Here is a 24,301-nt window from a genome sequence, read left to right as displayed (position 1 = left end):
GAGCGTTCCCTAATGCTCTGCCTTCAAGATACCCTATGCTAAATGTCCCTGTCCTCTACTCGGTATTTTCTCCTTGGAACCCAGCCCACTCTCATCTCCTCCATATTTTACCTGCTCATCTTGTTTGTTTCTCTTCTGTGTTAGAGGCAAAGCCCTAAGAGGAAGGAGGTTACTTTTATTGACCACGCTATGATCAAGGCCAAGACACCACCTAGGATTTAGTAGCAGTTTTACATGGATGAACACCTCGTACAGTAGGAGACAAGGGTGTGTGTGTGTGTGTGTGTGTGTGTGTGTGTGTGTGTGTGTGTGTGTGTGTGTGATTTGGGTCTTAGAGTTTTCTCATGCCCCCTTGTTATATCACATTTATATAACTTCTTTCTGGAGTGCTGAAAATAACCAGTTGGGTTGGACTCTGGGAAAGCCTTGCACACCAGTTGTGTGGCATCTTGCAGACTAACATCTCTTAAACTGACTTCTGGAATTGCTAATGATGGATCCACAGAAGTGGCTTCTGAGGTCAATAAGGTGCTGAAGTGTGGCCTTTTCATTTGCCCTTGTGAGAGCACTCTGCAAATTAACAAGTTCAGAAGAGTTGAGAAAAACTGCTGTAGTAAAGATACCGGATTAATGCTTAAGTCTGCATTATTCTTGTTTTTGAGGAATTAGAGTTCTAGAAATCTCAGTTTGAGAATCATTAGTATGTTGTAGTATTTATTTATGTGCTGGGTCTGGGACTTGAACTCTGGCCCTGGGCACTGTCCCTTAGCTTTTTTCACTCAATTCTAGCACTCTACCATTTGAGCAATGGCATATTTTTTTGCAGTTAATTGGAGTTGAGTCTCACAGACTTTCTTTTCCTGGCTGGCTTTGAACCATGATCCTCAGATCTCAGCCTCTTGACTAGCTAGGATTATAGGCGTGAGCCCCCAGCAGCTGACTCATTCACAGTTCATGATGCATGGAAGCCTTCCATCTGTCACTTGTCTCTGTGTGCTAATGGCTTCTAGCCTTCGAGGTCCCTATTTGATTGGGGCCTAATAAAACCAATGGAATCTTTTCCATCCACTTGACTGGGCCATAATAGAACACATGAAATCTTCTACTTTCAACACTAGCTCCTCTAGGGATTCCCACCTATCCTTCCCGAGTCCCCTTGACACAAAACAGAATTGTGATATTCCTCTGACTACAGTGGCTGCCCCAGTAGAACTGGGTGGTCTCTAGTGCCCAGTGGGATGCAGGAAAGATATATCCAAGGGTGCCCCTTGGTGACAAAGCCTGAAGAGGCTGTGGGTATAGGTAGGAAGGGGTGAAGGACAGGTGAGTGTTGTGTGGCTCTATGAGGAAGGCATGGAACCAGCAGCTCTTATCAACGAATGCCACCATGTTCTAAAACTAAGCAACACCAACCCATATTTTCTCTCAGGTCACACCTGGAAAGTGATCATATTTGTGAGGTTCACATGGGTCTAGGCTCAAGGCTACCCCATCAGTTGTGCTAGCCCCTCCGGTTTGTCCCTCCAGACCTCTCCCTCCCCAACCCTGGCCTCTCTACCAGCTGTGTCCTGGGACCCTGACCCCCAGGGACCAGATCAGTGCAATATGCACTTGTCTTGCTAACAGCATCCTTTGAGTCTTCCCATCCTGGGCTGGAAGGCCCCAGGATGGCAGCATGCAAGGAAGGCACTTTCAGATGCTCATTCTGGAGCTAGACGCATGCAGCCCACTGCCTCACCCCGCTCTGTCTTTGCTAATTATGCCAAATGAATCACATTATAAAAAAAAAAGAGTTTGTTGAGGATTAACCAACATCTAATGAATTCAAATCTATGACATAATAGAGCCGGGTAAATATATTTTAAGCAATCAGTGTGCAAGATTACTGACAGAGAAGTGACTATTGCATCTTAATTAAAGTTGTATTCTGAGAACTGTCAATGCATCGCCCTCACAGCCAAACAAAGAGTAGTTTCAACTTCCAATGGAGAAGAAGACAAAGGACTGGATGGGTGCCTGACCAGGGGTGGGGTGGGGTTCCCTCCTGGTTGCAGGTAGTTGAGACAAATGCTGGAAGGGGGGGCTCTGGCCTGAGTCCCTCTGAAAAGTTCCCCGGGGGATGGAGGGTGGAGAGCAGGGAGAGGTGGCCATGAGAAAGCCAAAGCTGAGACTAGAGGGGAAAGACAGATGAAAAGCGTGTGGTGGGGCTGTGGGATTTTCTGTGTGGGTGAACAAAGCTGGTAGAGGCAGGTAGGGATGGAGGAATCCGAGTACAAATGTGGCTGGGCACAGGAGCCTGGTATCCAATGTCCAAATCAGCCTTCAGAGCAGGAGGGCCTCGGCAGAGGAGCAGAGCTGCCAGCTTGTATAGAGTAGCGGGCAGGAGATGGCCAGGTGAGGCAGACTGGGAGGAAGGTTGGGGGGGAGTCCCCTCTTCCCCACAGTGCTCCAGAGTCAGCCTGATCTTGGGTGTTCACCACAAACAGTGACTCCCCAACTTTGATTGGATTTCCTCGCATGCTTCTTCCAAACGTGCATGGGGGAATCCAGTATGTGTCCCCAGTGGGTGTTCCTAGGGGGACTGAACCACCTGCCCACTCCTACCTTGTGGTGGTCCTGAGTCCTGTGGTCTTCTCTCAACCACTAGCAAGTGGGTTTTTGTTGGTTCCCCACCCCCCCCACCCCCCCACCCCCCCACCCCCGCCAAGCTTCCCCTGGAAAGAAGCACAGCTGAGCCCAAGGATTGCCTGGTCTCAGGCCATTCTGAGTAGAGGAGGCCACTGCAGGCCTCATCAGGAGCTGATTGCTCCACTATGGAATGGCTTAGGAACTGGCGACGGACCAGCTATTCCTCTATGTTTGCGGTTTTTTTCTGCTTGGGGAAAAAACTAGAAGGAACATCGGTGTACTCAGAAGGAGAGGCCTGGTTGGTTCAGAAAGACACAGCTGTCAGGACCTGGTGGTAATGAGTCACTCACCACACATGCGCGCGCGTGCGTGCGCGTGCACACACACACACATACACACACACACACACACACACACACACACACACACACACAGAGCAAATATAGCCTTGTGGGTCTAGGCTGTGGGTTTATAATCCAAGCTTCCAGATGGAGTTTTCTATTTAAAACAACAGGAACAAAGAAAGATGAGGACAGTGGAGAGTGCTGGATGTAGAGGCAGAAAATCAAACTGAAAACTCTCTGGCTGGAAGATGTGAGACCCCAGACTTTCCTCCCTTCTCCCTGCTCCCAAGCTGTCTCCTGGGCTGAACCACCATGAGCCGCTCCAGACACAAGAAACAACAGTTAGCAGATGGCTGGTCTCTCTATGTAAGCTGTCTCTCCATCTTGATTTCCATTTAAAAGATACCTTAGCAACCAGCCTGAGCCACCCGCCCCCTTGGTAAGTCCCTCCTGCCTGTAAATCAAGTACGAGGCTTGTCTCCAACTTCAGGTAAAAAGACCCACCCCTCCAGGGTGCTCCTGGCTGGGTGAACGTGAATTAATAAGAGTGGGAAGGGCTGGGGAAAGGAGGCAGCCATCTACACCTGCACCTCCTTTTTTTTTGCCAGATTCCCCTCCCAGACTTTTGCTGCTCCCCATAAATCACAAGCCTGATCAAGAGGAGCACTGGAAGAAGCAGAGGCTCTGGGGAGAGGCCTGGGGGTAGGTAGGGAGGAAATCTGACTTCCTTCCATGTGGGTGGGGGGGGGGGGGGGGGGGGGTGGCGGTTAGTACAGGGCCCAGGATACCCACAGATTCCCAAAATGATCATATACACTTCCTTCTAAGGGCAAGGAAAATAAGTTGGCATGGGGAAGCTGGTTTTCTGAGTGCTGACACTGTCCACTCAGCATAGGGATCCTGCGAGAACCTTGAAAAGAGGAGGGAGGCAGTGCCACGTGTGGGAAGGGGTGAGGGGTGGGGTGGGGTGGAGTGAGGGGTGGGGTGGGGCAGTCCTTGGGTCCAGATTGCTCCTTGCTTGGCCCGAGGCACAGCCTCTGATCTTGGAGAGCCACACGTTTGATGGTAGAATCACGGCATGTAAAGGCCATTGTCCTAGAAGGTGCCCACTTCATGGCTAAAGAAGATAACCCACCATACAATACGGGCCTGTGCTGTCCCTTACATGAAGCGGGGGGGGGGGGGGGACAAGAGCCGCATTGTGGACCACCCAAACCTTTTCATAAGCCATGCTAAAGAGAAATCAAGCTGACTCTGGTAGGATGGACAATAGCAAAGGAGAGAGAACTCGTGTCTAAAACATCCAAAGCGTACCGGGAGCCCGCTGAGGCCCTGCTTAAACTTCTACTGTCTGAAACAAGCAACTGCTATCAAAAGCACATTATTATTAGGCCTTGAACAGCTTCCTTCACTCTCCCAGGCATATGTGTCTGTGTTAGCAAGGCTGTAATGGCTTTTATTGTGCTGCAAGGTGATTACATGTTTGCCTGCTTCTATTCCCATTCACCTGGGAACCCCTTCCTGGCAGGGACTGTAATTTTTGTTCAGCTCTGAATCCCCAGTGGCAAGCCATGTACCTGGCACTGGGTAGGCAGCTGGGATGCGTGAATCCCTGTGTGGATGGATACCCAGTCTTCTTGCATGGATCGCCACAGTCCCCGACACTTCTGGCAGGCTGGGCTTTCTGTTCTGCATCAGGAGCGTGCATGCTTACACCTGCTGGGCAGGCCAGACATGCTGGGAGTGAACAGCACCCCTGGCCAAAGCCAGTGGGAGACCAAGATGATGGGCACCTTACAACCTCCTCAGCCCCCAGTGGGAACAATCTTGAAGCACATTCTAAATTGTCTTCTAGAGTACGTTTTCCAATGGGGCTCAGTTTCCCCTCAGGCACCTGCTCTGTAGGCCTATATCAGGCCTACCTCCATTTCTGCCATCTTATCTCCCCATTTCTCTTTATTGTCCCCTGAAATCACCACAGGAGTGAAAAGCACTTACACTCTCAAATCCTTGCTTCCAATCACTGTTCCACTTCTGAGGAACTTAGCCCAAGGCAAACATGTTAATTATAACTGTCATTCTATAAAGCAGCCAATCACCTGAGCTACCGTGGCAATGTGAGACGCGGGGAAATAAAAAATGACAGGAAAACCATGTACTGTCTCATCAATGACTAAAGAGAAGAAAAAATGAGTGATTTATGCGGGGAGGGGTTGTGGAGACCTCAACTCACACGAATCATTGATCCTGATTGTTCTACCCAGGATGACCCGGCACTGTGGAGCAGGATTCCTCTGTCTGTCTATCTCTCTGTCTGACTGTCTGTCTGGAGACATGGGTGAAGCCTGTGTGGTTACTAAGTGTCTGGTTGTGAATGGTGGAAGGCCTACCTGGAGTGTGAATGTGAAGGGGGGGGGGAGGGCGTGAGGAGGTCGGTATGTGACAGCAGGCGTGCGTGACTAAGGGTGTGTGACGGTGTGTGAGTGAGGGGTGGTTGCATGAATGGAGGGGAGTGAACACCTGGCCAGGTGGGACTGTGTGGGAGAAAGCTGGACACACAGCACGGATGAGAATGGAGGATGGGTGTGAGGAGGAGGGAGCCAGCCCAGAGTTCGTTTGTTCCATTTGTTCCTTGGGAACAAATGCTATTTTACCGTCAACTTTCTGCTCTCAACTTCCCATGGATTCACATGGCTTCCTGTGATCTGTGTCCGGGTTGGTGACACGGCTAGCGGATGCAGGCAGGTCTCCCGTCTGGTCAACTGCCTCAGTCTTACCCGAATCCCACCCGTCAGCCTCCCCTCCTCCCTCAGGATGCAGATGTAGGTGCTCTGGTCAATAAAATTGTGCTTCGATGTGACTGTCAAATGCAAGGATCTTTAAAATCACCTCTGCTCTATTTTCTTTTGGAGGTCACCACTTGCAGTCTCGAGCCTGCTTATCACCATTGTCACCTGGGTGAGGTGACGCAGCGGGCTGAATTTCCAGCCATCGCAGCTTCTCTGGTGTTGATCACACACTTTCCAGCAGATCCAAACCAGACACCTCATCCGGGGCCATCCACAGGCCTTCCGGCCTCACCAGTGCCCTCTGCTGGCGAGGGGCTGGGAAGCCCCCCTGGCTTCCCCTTGTATCATCAGCCTCAGGGCTGATCCTCTCCAGGGCTGGTGAATGGAAGGCACTGTGGGGTGAATAATTCCACACAGGAGGCGCAAGGAATCACGCGAAACTCATTTCCAGGGGAAAGGTTCACGCTGCAATTTACTCTCCTCATTATATCTGACTCGGGTGAAAATAAAAATTGCCTTTCCTTGTGCCAGCTACAGGCCAGAGGAGAGACACAAGGTAGACAACACGAAGGTCCACCATGGCCAATGGGATGGATACAGATTTAAAGGTCACCAGAAGAAGGGTGTATTTCTTTCAGTAAACTTCTCCCCCCATTGGTGAAGGGCAGAGGAGATTTATTCTGTGGAATAAATGTAAGAAAGCACGTTGACCCATCTATAGCTGCATTCAGACCTGAGCTTTAGGTTTTATACACAAAGAACAGGGGTAGGAGGAGGGAGGGATGCATAATGATTGAACCAGCCCAGTCATGGCTATGGTCAGGCTGGCCATTGTCTCTGGAAGGATTCATGAAGTTGTTATCATTTTGTTACTAGAGGTGAATGAGAACAAACCAGTCACTGCTGGGGTGGGTAGGGGGTGGGTGGGTGGGGTGTGGCCTGTCCTGAGCTTTGGGCCATTCTCTTCCTCTGGGGACAGTTTTGCCTTGTGCCACTAGATGCTGCTCTCTGGGCAAACCCTGTCCTTCCTGGGAGTGATTGCAAAGTGACCGCCAAGGGAGGATTAGAGCAGAAACTCATGCAACAGTGGAGCAGAGGAGGTAAGCTATGCTGTTGTTAATTCATGAGCACAGCAAAAGCAGCTTTTGAGCACTTTTTAGCATGTCTCTCCCTCAGACTGTGGCTCTCTGAGAACTGGATCATGTCTGGTTTTTACAGCCCAAGGACCAGCCACAAAGGACTGCCCCTAGATCTGAGGCTGGTGTTCACAGTCCTGTCTTGCCTGCTGAGCCCTGGACTGGTCTCGCTGCTCCTTCCTTGCTGGCCAGCATGACCCACACCGAAGATTCTGAAAGCCTACAGGCAGCGCCAGGGATAAACTATTATTACACACCCAAGCCCCCAGTTATCACCCCTCTCTGATACCATGTGACATCGCACATCGCCTACGTGATCATTCATTCCTAATAACACGCAGAACGATTACAACAGATAGAACTACGAGCTTTACCTCTCGACAAGCATCTGTCTGTGTGCTTCAGTTCAGCGGTGAGTGAAGACAGGGAAGTCCCCTTGGGATGAGAACCCATCACAGACAACAAGATCCCATGTCACTCTTTCAAAATCTGGTCTTTCCAGAGCCCAGAGCAAGATCTTTACTGGATGGCCCATCTGAACTCACAGAAGACCTAGACATATGTAAGTAAGATATCTTTTTTAAATTATTTTTTAAGTGGGGATCAACTTTATCATTTTAGAGCCCTTGCAAATGTCCTCCGTAAGCACGAGTCGCAGGAAAAAGCCGCCCTGGGAAAAGCTGGATCTGTGGGATCCCCAGCAAGCTGTCTTGTCTGACATGCCCAGCCAGCTCTGGGGTGGCTCCAGCCAGTCCTCAAGGGGAAGGGGGAAATGGGGAAGGACATCCAGAGTGGACAGGTGCTGAGCAGATAGGCCAACTCTGTCCCCACTGCACCTGCTACAGATCCTTCCCAAAGACCCAGTACTGGACACAGCTCTCTTCCCCCTTTTCTCTACTTTGCAAAAGAATGGGTCAAGTGCCTTTTTATGTAGTTCTTTTGTGTCCCCTAGTTCTGGGGAGAAGGGGAAGAGAGACATTACCTATCCAGGTGCTGGGAGGAAGCAGATGAGTAGATCAAGAGGCTTAATGAGGAGATTGCTGATAGACACTCGAACAGGGTTAGCAGTCAAGAAAGTTGGGGGGCAGCACCTGCAGGCTGGCCTCAGAGGGGAACCCTTTACCCACTCATTGCAGAGGTGGAAGGAAGGATTAGGAGCTCAGACAGGCAGACTTGGGAGAAGAAATGGCTGAAGAGCTGAGGTCTAAAAGACAGAAGCCACAGATGATGTGCAGACTGGAAGGGAAGTAGTCAAGAGAGTAAGCATCACAAGTGCGCACGCGCACGCACGAACACACACACACACACACACACACACACTCACAGCCTGTGTATTCCTCCGGTGGCCACACCCCATCTGAACCCAGTGGTCCAGACAGAGTAGACTTGTGGGACACAGAGTAGAGCCAAGAAAACGTGCAGAGTTTCTTCAAAGGCATCGATGGAGGATGATCAGCAGAGAAGGAAGGAATCAGAGACCTTCTCTTTCATCGTTTCCCAAATGAGTTGCTGCATAACAGAACCACTGGAAGGTATGAGAAGGAAGAAGGAGGGGGGACAAAAGAGGAAGAAGAGAAGCGTGAGCGTCATCTGTTGGAAACTATAAACCCTGCAGACCTGGGCAGTAAATACGAATTCAATTTGCTTTAGCCATTTGCAGAATTCAGCCTTCTAAGGCTCTGACAGGCTGATCAGATAAAAACTGCTGTTGCCACCAGGATGACACATTTAAATTTTTATTGCAAACACCAGGCTCCATTACCCTGGGATTGGCTCTCTGCGTTCCTAATCGCCTCTGCCTTCGTGTTGGAACAGGAGGGTCCCGACTCTCACTTGCAGGACAGCAGGAAGTTCCATGGGCACAGCCGGCACGTGAGCTGGGCTCTGTCCTAGCCCTGACTTAGACTTCCACCTGCCCCACTTTTCCACTATGGACCTCATTTTCCTCAAGGAGGGCAATATGGCTGAATGGCGAAATGGACATTCAATTAAGTTCATCCCCAGCTCTGCTTTGATAAGGTCTGGGTAGCAAGCAATGAAATCTCAGACCATTTTCGTTCCATCTGTGAGACGAGGGGGTAGGCGGAAATAGGTGCACAGATGCGGTGATACATGGGCATAGAACCTTCAGAGCGCGCAGGCATGCCCTTTAAATCTTAAAGAGGTATAGGATTACCCAGGCGCGAGTAGCTCACAACTGCGATCCGCAACTCTAGGACAGTGGTTCAGAGCCAGCCCAGGCAGAACAGTCCATCGTACTCGTATTTTGCCCCAATTAAAGGGCAAAAATCTGAGAGTAGAGTTGTAGCTCAAGTGGTACAGCACCAGCCAAGTGAGAGCTCAGGAACTCCAGGATCTGAGCTCAAGCCCCCAGTACTGGCACCAAACCAAACCCAACCCAAACAAAAAAGTGGTATTGGTGCTCATGGGACTGTTTCCCCCCTTCTCCTCCCTCTGCCTCTGACCCTGCCATCCCTGCCCCACTTTCTTTAATTCTCTTGCTTGAACCCCTGCCTCCACCCACCCAGACCTCTGCCTTTCCTGTGCGTTCTGGATACCCGACATTCTCATTAGTGTTGCATCTTGTGTGACATGTCGGGAGTGAGGGGCGCAGGCAAGTGACATTTGTTGGTATTTTCAACTGCAATGAAAACAAACAGATTGTACTGGAGTTAAATGTCAAAGGCCCTTCCGCGTTCTGCCAGGGAGAGAGGAGTACCTCCTTTGGGGGATATAGACTCTTCCACACACCCCCCATGCTCATGAGAGACTCTGATCATGCCAGGAGCCTGCAAGGAAGGGCAAAGGTGCTGTGTTTGGCCAGTGTATGGCCTCATCCCATTGTGGGAAGACCTATTCCACACAGGTACTACCCAACAGAGAGCCCATTTATCACCCACCCAGCCATGTAGAGGGAACTAACTCCACACAAACGGCTCTGAAATAGATGCTAGGGGAAAAGCAATACTGACACACACACAAGGCACATTCTACATCCAGGGGGTGGACCTCCATTGGGGAGAAGAGGAAGGATGAAAGCATGACATAAGAAGGAAGTGTTGATCATCCTTAGGAGCACAAAATTCTCCGCACACTCGGATGAAAGTGCAGAGGGAGGGTGGGGAAGCAGATGGAGGTTTGACCGTAAGACATCAAAGATGAGCTGGGAGCTGGTGGCTCACACCTGGAATCCTAGCTACTCAGGAGGCCGAGATCTGAGGCTGGATGTTCAAAGTCAGCCCAGAGACGTAAAAGCCCAGGAGATTCTCCTCTCCCATTAACCAGAAAGAAAACCAGCAGTGGCTCCAGAGGTGGAGTGCTGGTAGTGAGTACAAAAAGTCAAGCAAGAGCAGGAGGCCCTGAGTCCAAGCACCCAAAAAACATGAAGGAGGGACGCTTTGACAGGTACAGCGAGGGCTGCGCCTGACACTCAGGTCAGAGGTGGCATGAAAGCAGTCACACATGGTCACCAACGTTACTGCTATTGTTCCTAAGGCAACCTCTACTGCAAGAGTTCAAGCTGAGGAGCCTAATCACCCAGCAGTGGAACTCTGGTCAGCTTGTTTGATTCCTTAGTCCATGCAGAGATCCCAGGGTGGAGGCATGCTGGATTTCCTGGAAGCATGTTTGTTTTTTCCCTCTGTGAAGAGTGTCAGAGCCTTGATTAGCTTCCACAAGTTCAACTCTCCCCAAGTTCAGCTCTCACCCTAGAAGTCAGGCAGAAAGGGGACTAGATCTTGAATCACGATTTACGCAACTGAATCTGCTGCATAAATGGAGGTTAGCAAGTTACAGATGCGGCCCTCTGTGCTCGCTCTAATGCTTGACACCTGGGTTACATGCTGAATCTAGGAACAGTCAAGCAGCTCTGGCTCAGGAATAATAGGGAGAAAGACAGGGCAAGCCTCTACCCAAGGGCAGGAGTGTCACTGTCTGCTTGCGTCTGGCCTGCTGTGATTGAATTATCAGCCCTGTCACTTAATGAGCATCTCTCTGGGCTGGCCACGGGACCTGTGTGTGGGAGAGCTGACATTTCATTACTGGGATGCTGTGGTACCGTGTTCATCCTGGTTCCCTGACAATTATAAGTAGGGACTGGCGGGCCAAGCAGCATTCAGTGAGAGGCTCATCGTAGTAGGAACACACAAGTCCTCTACCATCCCAGTGTAGCCAGGGAAGACAAGGATCCTTTGGAGGAGATGCCAAAGTTAAAGAGGGATGCTGGGTTTGGATGTTCCCCTGGGTCTGGACCAGTCTGGCTGCAGAGAGATGATGAGAAGAGACCAATGGCTCCCTATCAGCTTCGGAATGGGGAAGAACTCCACAGGAACCATCATCCCTCTCCTGGGCTTTTCCAAGAAATCTCCTCCCATTATGGACATCCCTGGTCACTCTAGAGATGATCATTATTACACACACACACACACACACACAGAGAGAGAGAGAAACCGAGGCACAGGAGAAAGGCAGGGTATTAGGAAAAGACTCTGGGATGACCACCAAGTGGCCGGTCTTACCTCACAGTGACAATCTTCTGGGAATAAAGGAAAAAGCAGAGAGTAGGATTGTATCCTGATGTAGAATGAAAGGAACACTTCAGGTTGTGACTTTCCCTAAACTCTCTTGATTTATTCCGTGGAGTCCAGAAAGCTCACGTGACAAGCTAAAGGGCTTCAAGAAGAGCGATGTGGCCATAAGCAGGAGAGAAATGACTGACCCTGACAGTGTGTGGAGGCACCATGAAGCCAACTGCTTGAAGGGTGCAAAATTGTCCCAAGGACTTTCCCAGCACACTCAGGGAGGAGGAGGGCGAGAAGGGCCAGGAGATGGAGAGAGAGAAACAGTGAACTTCAGAAAGAGAATTTCTTGCGTTCCAAACCAGATGAGCGATTTGGTTATAGCCTTGGACTAGAAGAAGATTGCAGAAGAAGAACACGGAAGAAGGGTGGCCCCTTGCCAGCTAGAACCAGACCGTGATAGAGGAGGGGACAACACCTTTATGGTCCCCTCCAGGCCAGAGAAGAGTCCTTGTCACCACTTCAGGCAGAGACTCCAACTCTCTAAGAAGGGACCAAAGGATTTCCCTGTTGTGTGTCTTGTCAGAAACTGTCACCCTGAAATATCATGGGATGTATAACCAATAGGCTAGAAGGAAACAGGAAGAGGGGATAAGGAGAGGGAGAGGTCAGTGGCCACAGAGTTGAAGTTGGAGCTGATTGGTTGATTAGCTGATTGATAAGCACACACGGAGAAAGCTGATTGGATGAGCAGATTGGCTGTCGTTGATATCCTTCCTGTGGCATCAGGATGACTCAAGCAGGGTGGGAGGCAGAGATAGAGTAAATGAGAACTTGGGTCTCCAGTTTTACAGATCCAAGACCCAAGTCACGTTAGAACAAACATCCCTCCACCAGACCCATAGCCACCACCCTCAGCAAGGCCACTGTTATGATAACTCCTCAAAGAGTATGTCTCTCTTATGGTTGGGAGAGGTGTGTGGTTCAGGTACTACCCCAAACTAACAAGCAAAAGAAAGTATGTGCCCATTTTTATCCCCCAGCCCATGTGCGTGGACACACACACCTCTTTGTGAGTCTGCCTTGACTTCTAGGTGCTTCTTCCCTCTGGGTTAAAAACCATTCTTATTCTTCAAAGGCATTTTCCTGGTGAGCAGCTGGCCAGGGCTGGGCAGTGCAGGAGTCTAAGCTCTCACTCATCATTCATAGAGGTTGATTTGCTGGGAACAAGTTTTATGTCCAGGATCAGGAAGTCTGTGATAGTGACCACCCTTTACAGTAAACTAAGTTCAAGTTTCTCTCAGATGTGCCAAAGAAAGTAACACGGTCCAATAAATGTCTAGCACGCTTCCCCCATCAGATTTATAACTTGTCCCCTCTCCTCTCCCCAGCTTGCTCTGCTTTGGGCTAACCCTGGAATCCATGAGTGGTTTTCTGCTGGACCATGTCTCTGCTCCCTCTCTTCTTACTAGGAACTACCTTACCTTTCCATATTAGATCTCCCATAAAGCTAGGATATTCTAGACCAAGGAGACAGACTCCCAGGTCTTCAGTGTCTAAGATGATCAACCTGACTCACGGTGGAAAAATATGTAAATGAGAACACTTCAACCACTTTCACCAAGGGTTTGATAGAGAGTAAAATGTTGGTGAAAAACCAGTGCAATTGAGACTAGAGGCAATTTTGGTGGATGAAGGGAGGTGTGAATCAGGACAGGGTTGTTGGAAGACTATTTGACAATATCTAGAGATATTTAAATGTTTTTCACTCTTTGATCCAGCAATTCCACAGCTATGAATTATTCTATGCAGATTATTTGCACTCATACACAAAGATGCCAATACAAAGATTTAATTACAGCATTGTTTGAAATAGCTAAACATTGTATGTAACTTAAATATCCACTTCTAAACAATGCTGGGTTGTAAAATCAACTTAAAGCAAGTTTCTATTTGTATATCAAAACACACATAACCATTCTCTCTCTGTCTCTCACTCTCTCATACCTATAGTTATCTATCTCTCTCTCTATCTAATCTATCCATCCATCAATTTATCTATACCTATCTTCTGTCTCTTTAGGATGAAATAAGCCAGACACATTTTTAAAATATAATTTTTTATTGTCATTATTAAGGTGTGGTACAAAGAGCCAGACAAATGTTAAAAAGGTTTCTCTGAGAATCAAAGATATAAAAAGACCATCTTTTCATTATACACACGTTTGTACCATTCCCAATTTTTATTTAAATCTATTGCCCTTACAATAAAAAGTCATCACAAAGAAGAGATCTAAAATAAATGAAGGCCCCGTGATTCAATCTCCTTGTTCCTCCAGCCTGTCGGCTCAGAGCCCTGCCTCTCTCTCCCAGGGCCCTGGGAGAGCTTTCTGTCTTCCCTTTCCCCCATCTGCAGTTGTCTGAGTAGCCACTCTACCTGGCACAACGTGATCCCTTGGCCTCTCCTACCTCCCCAAACCATCAGCCACTAGCCCCACCTCATAGGCCCAGATATGTAGGTCTGGACTAAACTCCCCTACCCCAAGGCACACAGCAGTTCCTCCAAGAGTTCAAGACACACCTCAAGTACAGGAGAACATTGGCCAATGGAAACAGGAGGATGCCTAGCTACTCAGGAGGCTGAGAGCTGAGAATCTCAGTTCAAAGCCAGCCTAGGTAGGAAAATCCATGTGACTCTTACCTCCAACTACCCAACACAAAGCCAAAAGTAGAGATGTGGGCTCAAGAAGTGGAGCACTAGTCTTGAGTGAAAAAGCCAAACAAGAGTGTGTGACCCTGAGTTCAAGTCTTAGCACGCGCACGCCCCCACACCCACACCCATACCTACACCCACAAACGATATTGGTTTCCTTTCTGATACAGCTGGAACTGCACACTCAGCACCTGCCCTCTTCTCCCCACCCATCTACCATCCCAGAAACCTCTCCTAGGCCCTCCGGATGGCCAGGAAGGTAGAAGGAACAAGGGCTTCCCAGGAGAGGGGACAGCTGTGTTCTAAGCCTCCTGAGCAGCTAGGATTACAGATGTAAGCCACCAGCACCCCGCTTCATTGACACCATTTTAAAAAGCAATTTTACAAAATTCCTTTCTTCGTTTAATTGTAAAATCTCTTCTCATCATTTTCTTCCTCACTCCCCTCCATCCCCACATACGAGAAAACTTGAGAATGTCCTTAGAGCTCCAGGCAGAGTCCCAACACACTTGTCTTATCCTGTTGGCCAGGGGAGTGAAGGAATGGCGGGTGACGGCTCGGGGTAACAGGATGACATTAGCAGACCCAAGGCCACCATGCAACCCCAAGTCTCAACACATGCATCTAGAATCCGCTACTGCTGAGCTTTCCTTTAAAAGCCTGTGTCTGTCACCTTCCTCTGCTGCCGCCTGCCACCCGCATGCCCCTGGAGGTCTTTTCTTGTGACACCAGTTCTCACCTTTATCCCAAGTCCTGCTTTCATTAATTGTGTGTTGGCCTTGAGTTTAGGGGTGTGGATTTCTGGGTATCACTCTGTTGTAAGGTATGGAAGGTAACTTAGCTGTGAGAAACAGAGAAGCCACATTTTGAGAGGTCAAATTGGGAGTCTTTATTAGAAAGCTGGCATCTGCAGGCAGACTCCTGTCACAAAGACCTGCAGCCCCACGAATACACTTCACACTGTCAACCACCTGAGCCATGAGAGCAGGAGAGGACAGAAAGAGCAGAAAAGCAATGCCAACAAACCAGATCGGCTCCAACAGAGAGCTGCAGTAGGACGCCATGGTGACCGGAGGAGAGCCAGGAGACTGGAGACACAGGAACACAAGGCACAGCATAATGGTGCCTGAGCTGGTCTTGGTCTACATAGTGTCAGGGGCAGGGGGCAGGGTCACAGGAAACTTGAGTCTCCTAAGTTCAAGGCACAGGACTGACAGGTCCAGTAACCTATTGTCCAAATCCCTGCCCCTGCCTCTCACCCATCACCTGGAAGGTAGGACTTCTCATTCCCCCATCATGAAGACAAGATGGTGCCAGTTATGTGGCCAAAGGGTGCCAGCTAGACCTAGTCACCCCATTTCAACTCAGGCTAGGCTTGGCCTACCGGCTTTCCTGATGTCTCCAGCTGGTGGGTGGCAGAATGGGGAGCCAACCTACCCAATGTCTCTCAACAAACATATATGTACATCGTCCAAATTTAGAGTATCCCAGGAGACCCTTTGTTGGTTTGGAGTTCCCTCTTATCTAAGAGAAGAACTGAAGATCAGAAACACAGGCCCCTGGGACACTGTGTATGGCAGAGGGTTCCATCTCTCGGCGGGGCATAGACCATGGGAAATAGATGGGGGCAGCACTCCTGTGATTGTGCCACATCAAAGAACAGAAGGGACGCTTGAAGGAACTATTAATGAAAGGCCCCTGGTCCATATACTTTGGGTTACTGCTGGGCCTGGTCTCCTTAAGCAAACCTTTTAGAAAGACTCGGGATTTCCTGAAGTCAGAGACTCAGAGTGTGAGAGAAATCTAGTCTGCTGGCCCGGAAAGACTCATCTGGACACGAAGAAGCAGGGCCCGCTGCAGAGACCAGTGAGGGGAGCAACCCCTCAGAGCTAAGATGCCTCCTCAAGGTAAGAGACTGGAGGACCTGCGTTTTATGACCCCAAGGACCTGAATTCCACTCATAATACCACAGGGATTCGAGTAAATGTTTCCCTCCTGGGGCCTTGTTTAAGCCATGTGAGGTCCTGAGACAAAGAACTCCACAGACACTCTGAGGCAATGATAAATCTGAGTGGCTCTTGCCCACAAAGTTTGTGGTTATTTGTGATGCAACAATAAAATATTCATAAGACATCCAGAAGTGTGAATTCACTTCAGACTTAAAGGAAGGGCTAGCTAACTAGCTCAGAAAGTCAAATGACATTGAGCTCAAGGGCCGGGGGGGGGGGTCCAGGAAGAGAGACAGAGAAAGACTAGACCCAGGCATGTCAGCAAAGTGTGTTTCCTGAATCAGACACAGCCAGATGCTGAAGCCACGCTGGATGTTTGAAGTCGCTGACTGCTGTGCGTCTCGTGCTCTGTGTAGGGTCAAGGTCACTAAATAGCCATGATGATGGTGGCGATGATGATGTTGGTGGCAACAAAGACACAAGGATGACCTCCAGTGTTTCGGGTCCTGAATTGCTAGGCAAGATGATGTAGTTGTTGGTTGGTTTGATTCTCCAAAAACCCTGAAGGGAATATTTAAGGTTTTTGTTTTGTTTTGTTTTGGGTCATTCAGGGCTCTCTATAGTTGCAGAGTTATTAAAGGCTGTGTAGGACCCAGACCCCAGGCCCAGGGCTCCCTCCAAGTAGGGACAGAAAGGAGAAGGATGGAAAATAGTGGCTGTGCCCCTCGGATTAAGGGCACATGAACATACTTCAAAGGCAGCTAGACTCATAATAGTTTAGGGGTTGGGAGAATGGTTTCCCAGAATCCTCTATGTCACCTTTTCTGTAACCAGGAACAAGTGAACCTTATGGGTATTCAGCTTCTCATTTGGGGAAGGACTGAGTGGGTCATTATCCAGTGTCGTGCAAGCTGTCCCTGCTGCAGCCCTGCCTGCCACCCTTTCCTCTCATCTGCCTCCTCTCCCCTACCTCTTCCCCCTTCTCTTCCTCTTCTTCATTCCCTTCTTCTTTATCCTCCTCTTCCTCTTCCTCCTCTTCTTCATTCTCCCCATCTTCTTCCTCTAGATCCTCCCCTTTTTCCTTTTCATCCTCCTCATCTACCTCTTCCTGCTCTCTTCCTACTCCTCCTCTTTCCTCTCCTCTTCTTCATTCTCCTCATCTTCTTTATCCTCCTCTTTTTCCACTTCCTCCATCTCCTCCTCTTCCTCATCTTCTCTAGTCTCTGCTCACCACCAGTCCTCACCAGATTGGAGGTATGGATGAATAAGGGCAACAGAGCATTCTTCTCTCCGAGCTAGGGGAGAACATGTACCTTAGGAGTTTTATCTCAGAGTTCTAATGCAAAGGAAGGACCCTAATTATGTGGATTAGGTGCACTGCCTCTCTGGAAAGCAGCCCAGGTCCCACCGAGAGGCTCTGCCTGCAGGATTTGCCTTTTTCCTCACAGTAACTGTCCCATCCGTCACACAGGTAAATGTGTTGCTACTCCCAGGGCAAGCTGAGTGAGGTTTGCCTTGTCACCTCGGGTTATATCAGGAATGAAGACTCTGATAAAAAAAAAAAAGCTTAAGATGTAATGATTTGCCATAGGGCCACATGCCAAACACATGCAATAGACATTACCCACACGAGTCCTTCTTCCAGACTAGAGGACATTTCCTGGCCCTCTTGTACCTTTGTGGGCTCTATGACTGCCTCTGGCCAGCGAAATATGTCACTGTCAGACTGGATCTAGGAAGACCACATGGAGAATGGATGCCTCAAAAAGCCACTCAGGCTTTTGGTGGATTCCAGGAGGGGTAGCAATGAGCCTTGATTGTGTTAAATATTAAGAATGGGCGGAGCTGCATATTGCTTGCATGCCATTTAGCTGATTCTAATGCATATATGCATTCATTCATACTGAGTGGATTTCTCTTCTAAGACATGTAGAGAACACCTGCTTAGCTCCCTTCCTGGTGAGCCACCAGAAACCCATGATATTAGGGGTACCTGCTTTGCAAGTAGGAATGTGTGAATTATATCAGATTAGATCAGGGAATCAATGGGTAGCTCAGGCAAATGGAGATTTCATTGTCAACGCCAACGGGGAACATTAGTGCTTTGTGGCTCATAGACAGGTTTATAAAATACACCCTGAAGGATAGAAGGCGAGCCTTTCAGTAAGAACATCTCTGACATTCTGCTAGGGACCTCAAGATAAGTTGCCCCATTGGTGCGTAAGTCAACTCGGTGAATTCTTCATCTTCATTTATCGATGAGCACAGAGAGGTCAAGTCACTTTTCTCTCCACCAACCAACTCACAACTGGTGGATAAAAGGTTTTATCGGGAGCCAATATCTGTAACCATGCTGCCCACATTCATGAGAAGGGAAAAAATGGGTGCCCATGAAGCTGAACATGAAGGAAATACCCACCTCAGAAACGGGCTACAAACAGGAGCAATTGAAAGACACAAAGTGAGGGCTGGGGGGTACAGTTCTTTCAGAGCAGTCCCTTGCCTACTGTCCTACAAACAGCAGGCTTGAGCTTTGAGCTACTCAGTTGAGACTGTGAAACAATTCCATCAATTAAATCAAACATCTGGTCGATGTAGCGAAAAATCAGCCACCAGGGGCTAGCCACAGACCCAGGACTCTTTGCAGAAGATAGACTCTTCCCCAGAGCCCGTGAGGCTGGAGATACCCCCCCCCACATGTCCCCACCATGATTTGCATACTCCCTTCTAATTGGTGGGTAAGCCTCACACCTAACTGTTCCCCAGGACCCCCTCCTGTGAGCACCAAGGGGCAGATCTTGTAGGCTCTGAAATGGGCATTAGAGAGAGAGAGAGAGAGAAAGAGCTGGATTCAGCCCAGCTCCAAAAAGCACATTCCCAAATGAGGTAGCAAGTTCTGTGAGGCCTGCTGTAGAAATGCAAATTGCCATAATAAATGCCGATTATCCCAATTACTTCTAATTGTCTGGCTTGTGTTACAAGAGCATTCCCATAGAGAAGAGGTCTGTACTAAAAAGGGGAGGAGGGTGCTTCACAGAATACCCCATCCAGGGAGTGGGGTTAAAATGAAGCAGGTGAGCTGGCCTAAGAAGTGACCACCAGGGACCCTGGGGCAGAACACCTCAGAAAAATGATCCCAGCTGCCTGGGTGCAGGAATAGCGACATCTCATGCACTGATCATTAAATACTATTTTAAAAATTGGCCAGTGTGTTTTAGAGAGCTAAGGGCAGAGAATATATGCTTGCTCTTTCTGTCTCCTTCCTTCTGGTCAGCTGGGTGTGTGAGAGCTGGGGGAAGAGTGTAGACTACTGAATAAAGGAAGAGAATGACATTATTCTCTAAAATTGTAATCTTTGGTTCCATCCGTTTATTTAATCAACCATTCGGGCAGGCATTCAGGAAGCCAGAACTGTATACCAAGCTTCTAGAAGCACAGAAATTTAGAGCCAGAAAGTAACGATTAAAACTTCCAAACATGTGAAGTAAGTCAGGCTCAGAGAGACAACAGGTGTTCATTCTCTCTCATATGAAGAAGTTAGATCTAAATTTATTTACACATATGGACACATACATAGGGTCATATGCCCATATGCATAAGTATATTGACTAAAGTATGGTATATGCAGGGGAGGATTCCAATGGTGTAATCTTTCAAACACAATGAATACCAGGAGGCTGAAACATGTGTTGTCCAAAGTGCAGAAGGTCAAGGAGGAGGGTAGACAAATGGAGAGAGGATGGCTGGGTAAATACAGTCAAAACACTTAACACATATGTGGGGAAATGGAACAGGTGACTTGAGGGGATGGGTATGCTTGGGAGAAAAGGATGGAAAGGGGTGACGTGGATCAAGATGCCTTGTACTCATCAACTGACAGGTTGCATTGAAATCATTTTGTACAACTACTTAAAGACAAGTCATCAATCAATCAATGACACAGCATGTCCAACAACTAGACCAGGTGATTTTATTCCTTCTGAGAGTAAACCATTGACTCTGATCACAAGTGGCAAGCACTGTTCCAGGCTCTCAAGATACAACAGTGAATAAAACAGATGCAACAAGAGAGAAAAAAAGAAACAAAGAAAAGCCATAGTCCATATTCTAATTTAGGAAGGAAGAAAAAGTAAAACAAAGTTAAAAAAACACCCTATTAAATGTCTGGTGCTGGTGGCTCATGCCTGTAATCCTAGCTACTCGGGAGACTGAGATCTGAGGATCTTATCTCCAATCAGCCACCAGAAAATAGGAAGTGTCACTGTGGCTGAACGTGGCAGAGCACTAGTCTTGAGCAAAAGAGCTAGGGACAGAGCCTAAGCCTCATGACCAAAATATTGGTATTAAGGAGAAAAATAAAGTAAAGCAAAGAGGAGATGAAGATGGCCAGAATCTGAGGCTGAAAGTTAATGTAATTTGAGCAACATGAAAGGAGGAACACCAAATCTCCACCCAGAGTAGAATGATACACGGGACATCCTCCAAAAAAAAAAAAAAAACCCACATTCTCTATTAGTCACTGCCTAAATGAACTGGAGAAAATTTGATCCAAGACAGAAAAAAAGTGTGGTCATTGGCTATCTACAAATGCATTAGCTCAGGTCCTGTTTATAGTGATGTAGGCTCGTTTTTTATTAGCTTAGGTAAGATTGCACGCTTTTCTGGGACCTCTTAATTCTGTTACAGTATTGATTAAGGCCGAGAAAATGCAAAACGTGCAATTTGTACATACCCTTGTGAAATTAAAACCTTTCCGTTTACCAAGAGAGCTGTAATTACTCTAAAGAACTGAAAGCACCCGAGCTAAAACCAAGAAGGGACTCCATTTGCCAAAGGAGAAAATCAGCACCTAAAACCATGAATCTGGGAATGGCCACGGTGTGTACTGCTTCTTAACCCTGGCTTGGTTCAAGGGTAGAACCATAGAAGGAGCCCAAGAAGGCAGCTGGTGGAATTGTGTGGTTGCTGGAAAAGCTATTGCTTTCCCTAAGCATTGGCCTACATGCTCTCAGGAACACCCTCTTGGCTTTGGTCCAAGCTTCCTCCTCCAGACCCACACAGCCAGACATCCTTCTGAAAAAGCCCGCAGGGTCTAGTAATACCTGATTCCAATCTCTACCTCTCACAGTACCAAAAGCAGAGACAGAGGGATGCAGCCACAAGCCAAGAAATGTAGGACTCACCAGAAGCTAGACCAGGCAAGGAAGGGTCCCACCACAGCAACACCAGCCCTCCAAGGCCACACTTACAGGCCTTGGAGCTGTAAGCGTGCACTTTTCATAGGGCTCAACATCCAAATGACCTCTCCCCAAAGCCACCCTGTTGGAAGGTAAGTCTGGCTTCCCAGCAAAGTAATTGGTAGGCCACCCTGGCTGCGTTCAGAAGGCTAGATTGCTGTGCCCCGGGAACACCAGAACACCACCCGAGGAGCCCAGCAAACCCTTGCATCCACCACTGACTCTCTCCCCCAGCATCCCAGCACGGCTAGCCTGCACAGTAGCAGGACCTGGCTCTAACCCTGCTCTGCTGTGGGTGAACAGCCTGGCTGGTCCCAGCCCACACCCCCCCCCACCGTATGACAGGCAAGTGACAATGGCAGTGACCCCCCCCCAAGGATGCTCACAGAGGAAACGGCGAATCTTGTCCCATGACAAGTTCCAGATGCATCGCACACTGTTGGCGTTACTAGAGGCCGGACTCACCGTAGTGTCAGGGTAGCAAACGCCACATCAAGCCAGGGTCCACCCTTCAGCGTGGCATCCCGGAGGGCTTCTCTGAAAGGCTTGTCCCACACAGAGCCAGATGTAGAAGGGTGACAGAACCCCCTCCATCCCCACAAAGCAGGGAGGCAGGGCGGGGACACCCCGAATCACTGAGGTCCCTTCCTTCTCATTGACGGAGAATCCCATTCATGGGGAAAATCTGTCTTGGGAACCGCTAATTTCTGTCACCCAATTAACAACAGATGCCTAATCCTGATGTGAATGGTGGCTGCCTGCAGAGTATTCTTGTGTGTGTGCATGCGTGCGTGGGTGTGAACAGCAGCATGTAAGTACAGCCCCCCAATGGGTACTCACAAAAGACAAGAGGATCAGGTTATGTTTATAAGGCTACCTATCTCTCTGATGCTGCCTGGCTATCCTCTGTCTGTTCCTCACACCCCTCTGTCCTTTCTCTAGCCAGTTGTCCCCTATTGCATGGTCTCCTCCCCAGAGCCTGAGGGATGGATGCCACTTGGTCAAATTAATCGAATCAGCTTCCATCAACTCAGTGCTGTATGGGGTTTTCGTTCACACTGGAAATCTGTAGATTTATTCTCATAACAAGAACAAGCTAGTTCGTGCCTGCATTCTTGCGTGTCTCCATGGTCTGTCTTGGCATTTGAAGGACCCCAAGCTGTTGGACAGCTGTGGTGAGTTTGCAGAAATGGGAGGATCAGGGGGTGCAGGGAGCAGAGGGGTCACTGTGGCCCTTTTCAGCTGAACACAGATCCCAGGCATCCTGGGAGGCAGTCTGCCCTGCTGCACCCAGTCTGCCCTGGGAAAGCAGCGGTGTGCATTCTCACAGCCCCAGAGCAAGTGTCCATACAACCCCATTCAGAAACTTTATCCCGAGGCTCCACAGAGCTCCGGCAGGAGCTGGATGCATCATGACTCTGAGCACGGTCGGTCTACATGCTAGCACTGTTTTATCCCCTCCCCTCTCCTCTGCCTGAGACTGCTACCCCCACCTCCCAGGCACCTTGGCAGACTGACAGGTCTTAACTTGTGTCACTCCAAAACCCCCTTTTCATTGGCTTTCCATGAATGCGATTCTCCTTGGCTTAGAATCTCCCACATCTCCTGCTCCAGAATTCACACCCTTCCTTCCTTCATCCTGGGCAGCTCCTTTACAACCTGTTTCACTGGATATTGTAGAGACGGGTCTATCTGTGTGAGATGCTTGGTATAATCCCTCCTGGCTCCTCCAGGCACGTTGGAGTCCAGCTTGGGTCTCACCTTCTCAGGGCCATGCCTTCAAGTTCTCCTCCACCCTCTTCTTCCCCAAGAAAGGTGACCATCTGCACCCCACCTGGTCCTAGGACCTGCTCCCTGCTTGGTGGAAGCCAGGAGCGATGGTGATAAACAAAACAACCGCAGCCACATGCCCCGGCCAGATAGCCTGGGAAACATCTCAGGGAATGTCATGCCCCCTCCAGCATAATGTCATCCCCAGGAAGCTCCTGAGAAAGAGAGGGTGTGGGCGACACTAGGGCTACTCAAGCTACAAAGTCAGGATGGCCGGGGCTGCAGATGCTGGCTGTTCATCTTCAACCACACGAGGAAAGTGACCATGGAAAAGCTCACAGAACACCAGATCTGGCTCCCAGGGTGCATCGCATGGACTCAGCTCCCTGCCACAGTCCAGGAGGGATGTATTTCTGCAGTCATTGCTATTTTACCAATGGGGAAACTGAGGCACTGAATGGTGAAAGCACAACAAGGAAGTGGTCACCTGGTCAGCCCTGTCCCATTTACACCTGTGCGTTCTCTCTCTCTCTCTCTCTCTCTCACACACACACGTACTTCTCACTCACTAGGATAGAAACACCCACTGTACCATGATTATAAAATGTCTCACCCTTGTTGTTTCTGCACACAGAGATTTCAGGTCCGGCCCAGGACCCTGCAGGTGGAATGGGGAAACCCACTAAACTCAAGAAAGGAGACGCAACACCTTCTGGGAAATCATGAGCCTTCTATGTTCATCCTCAGTGGCTGCCAAATAAATCACTGAAGATCGGATGCTGAACACAATAAAAAATGTCTTCTCCCCCAGATCTAAAAATCTGAAGTCTGAAATTGGGGTGTCGGGCCCATAGAAGGGCTAGGGAATCCTTCCTAGACTCCTCTGGCTTCTAGGACCCCTCAGCAACCTTTGGTGCTCCATTGCTTGTGACTGGATCCCTCCAATCTCTGCCTTCACCTTCATATAGGCATTTTCTCCCTCCCCCAACCGGTCTCTGATAAAGGCTCACAGCAATCCAGGATGATATTCATTCATTTTGAGATCCTTATTCTACATAAGATCACACTTCGAAGTTCTAGGTGGGTTCTGGGCAGAATCATTGCTCAACTACCCCACATTGTTTTCAGCAGTCTGGTATTTCCAAGAGAGGAGGAGGAGGAGGAGGTGGAGGAGGAGGAGGAAGGAAGGAAGGAAGGAAGGAAGGAAGGAAGGAAGGA

The 24,301-nt window shown here is 49.0% G+C and overlaps 1 protein-coding gene across 1 annotated transcript in view; it reads right to left on the bottom strand.

Annotated features, from left to right (window-relative positions):
• Lrfn2 (leucine rich repeat and fibronectin type III domain containing 2) overlaps positions 1-24,301 on the bottom strand; it is a 134,992-nt gene that overhangs the window by 26,445 nt on the left and 84,246 nt on the right. The window lies entirely within an intron of this gene.

The sequence above is a fragment of the Dipodomys ordii genome, unplaced genomic scaffold (genome assembly GCF_000151885.1).
Source record: "Dipodomys ordii isolate 6190 unplaced genomic scaffold, Dord_2.0 Scaffold44, whole genome shotgun sequence".
NCBI classification, from domain to species: Eukaryota; Metazoa; Chordata; class Mammalia; order Rodentia; family Heteromyidae; genus Dipodomys; species Dipodomys ordii.
The sequence above is the reverse complement of the archived record's forward strand: the minus strand, read 5'-3'. Positions and strand labels throughout refer to the sequence as shown.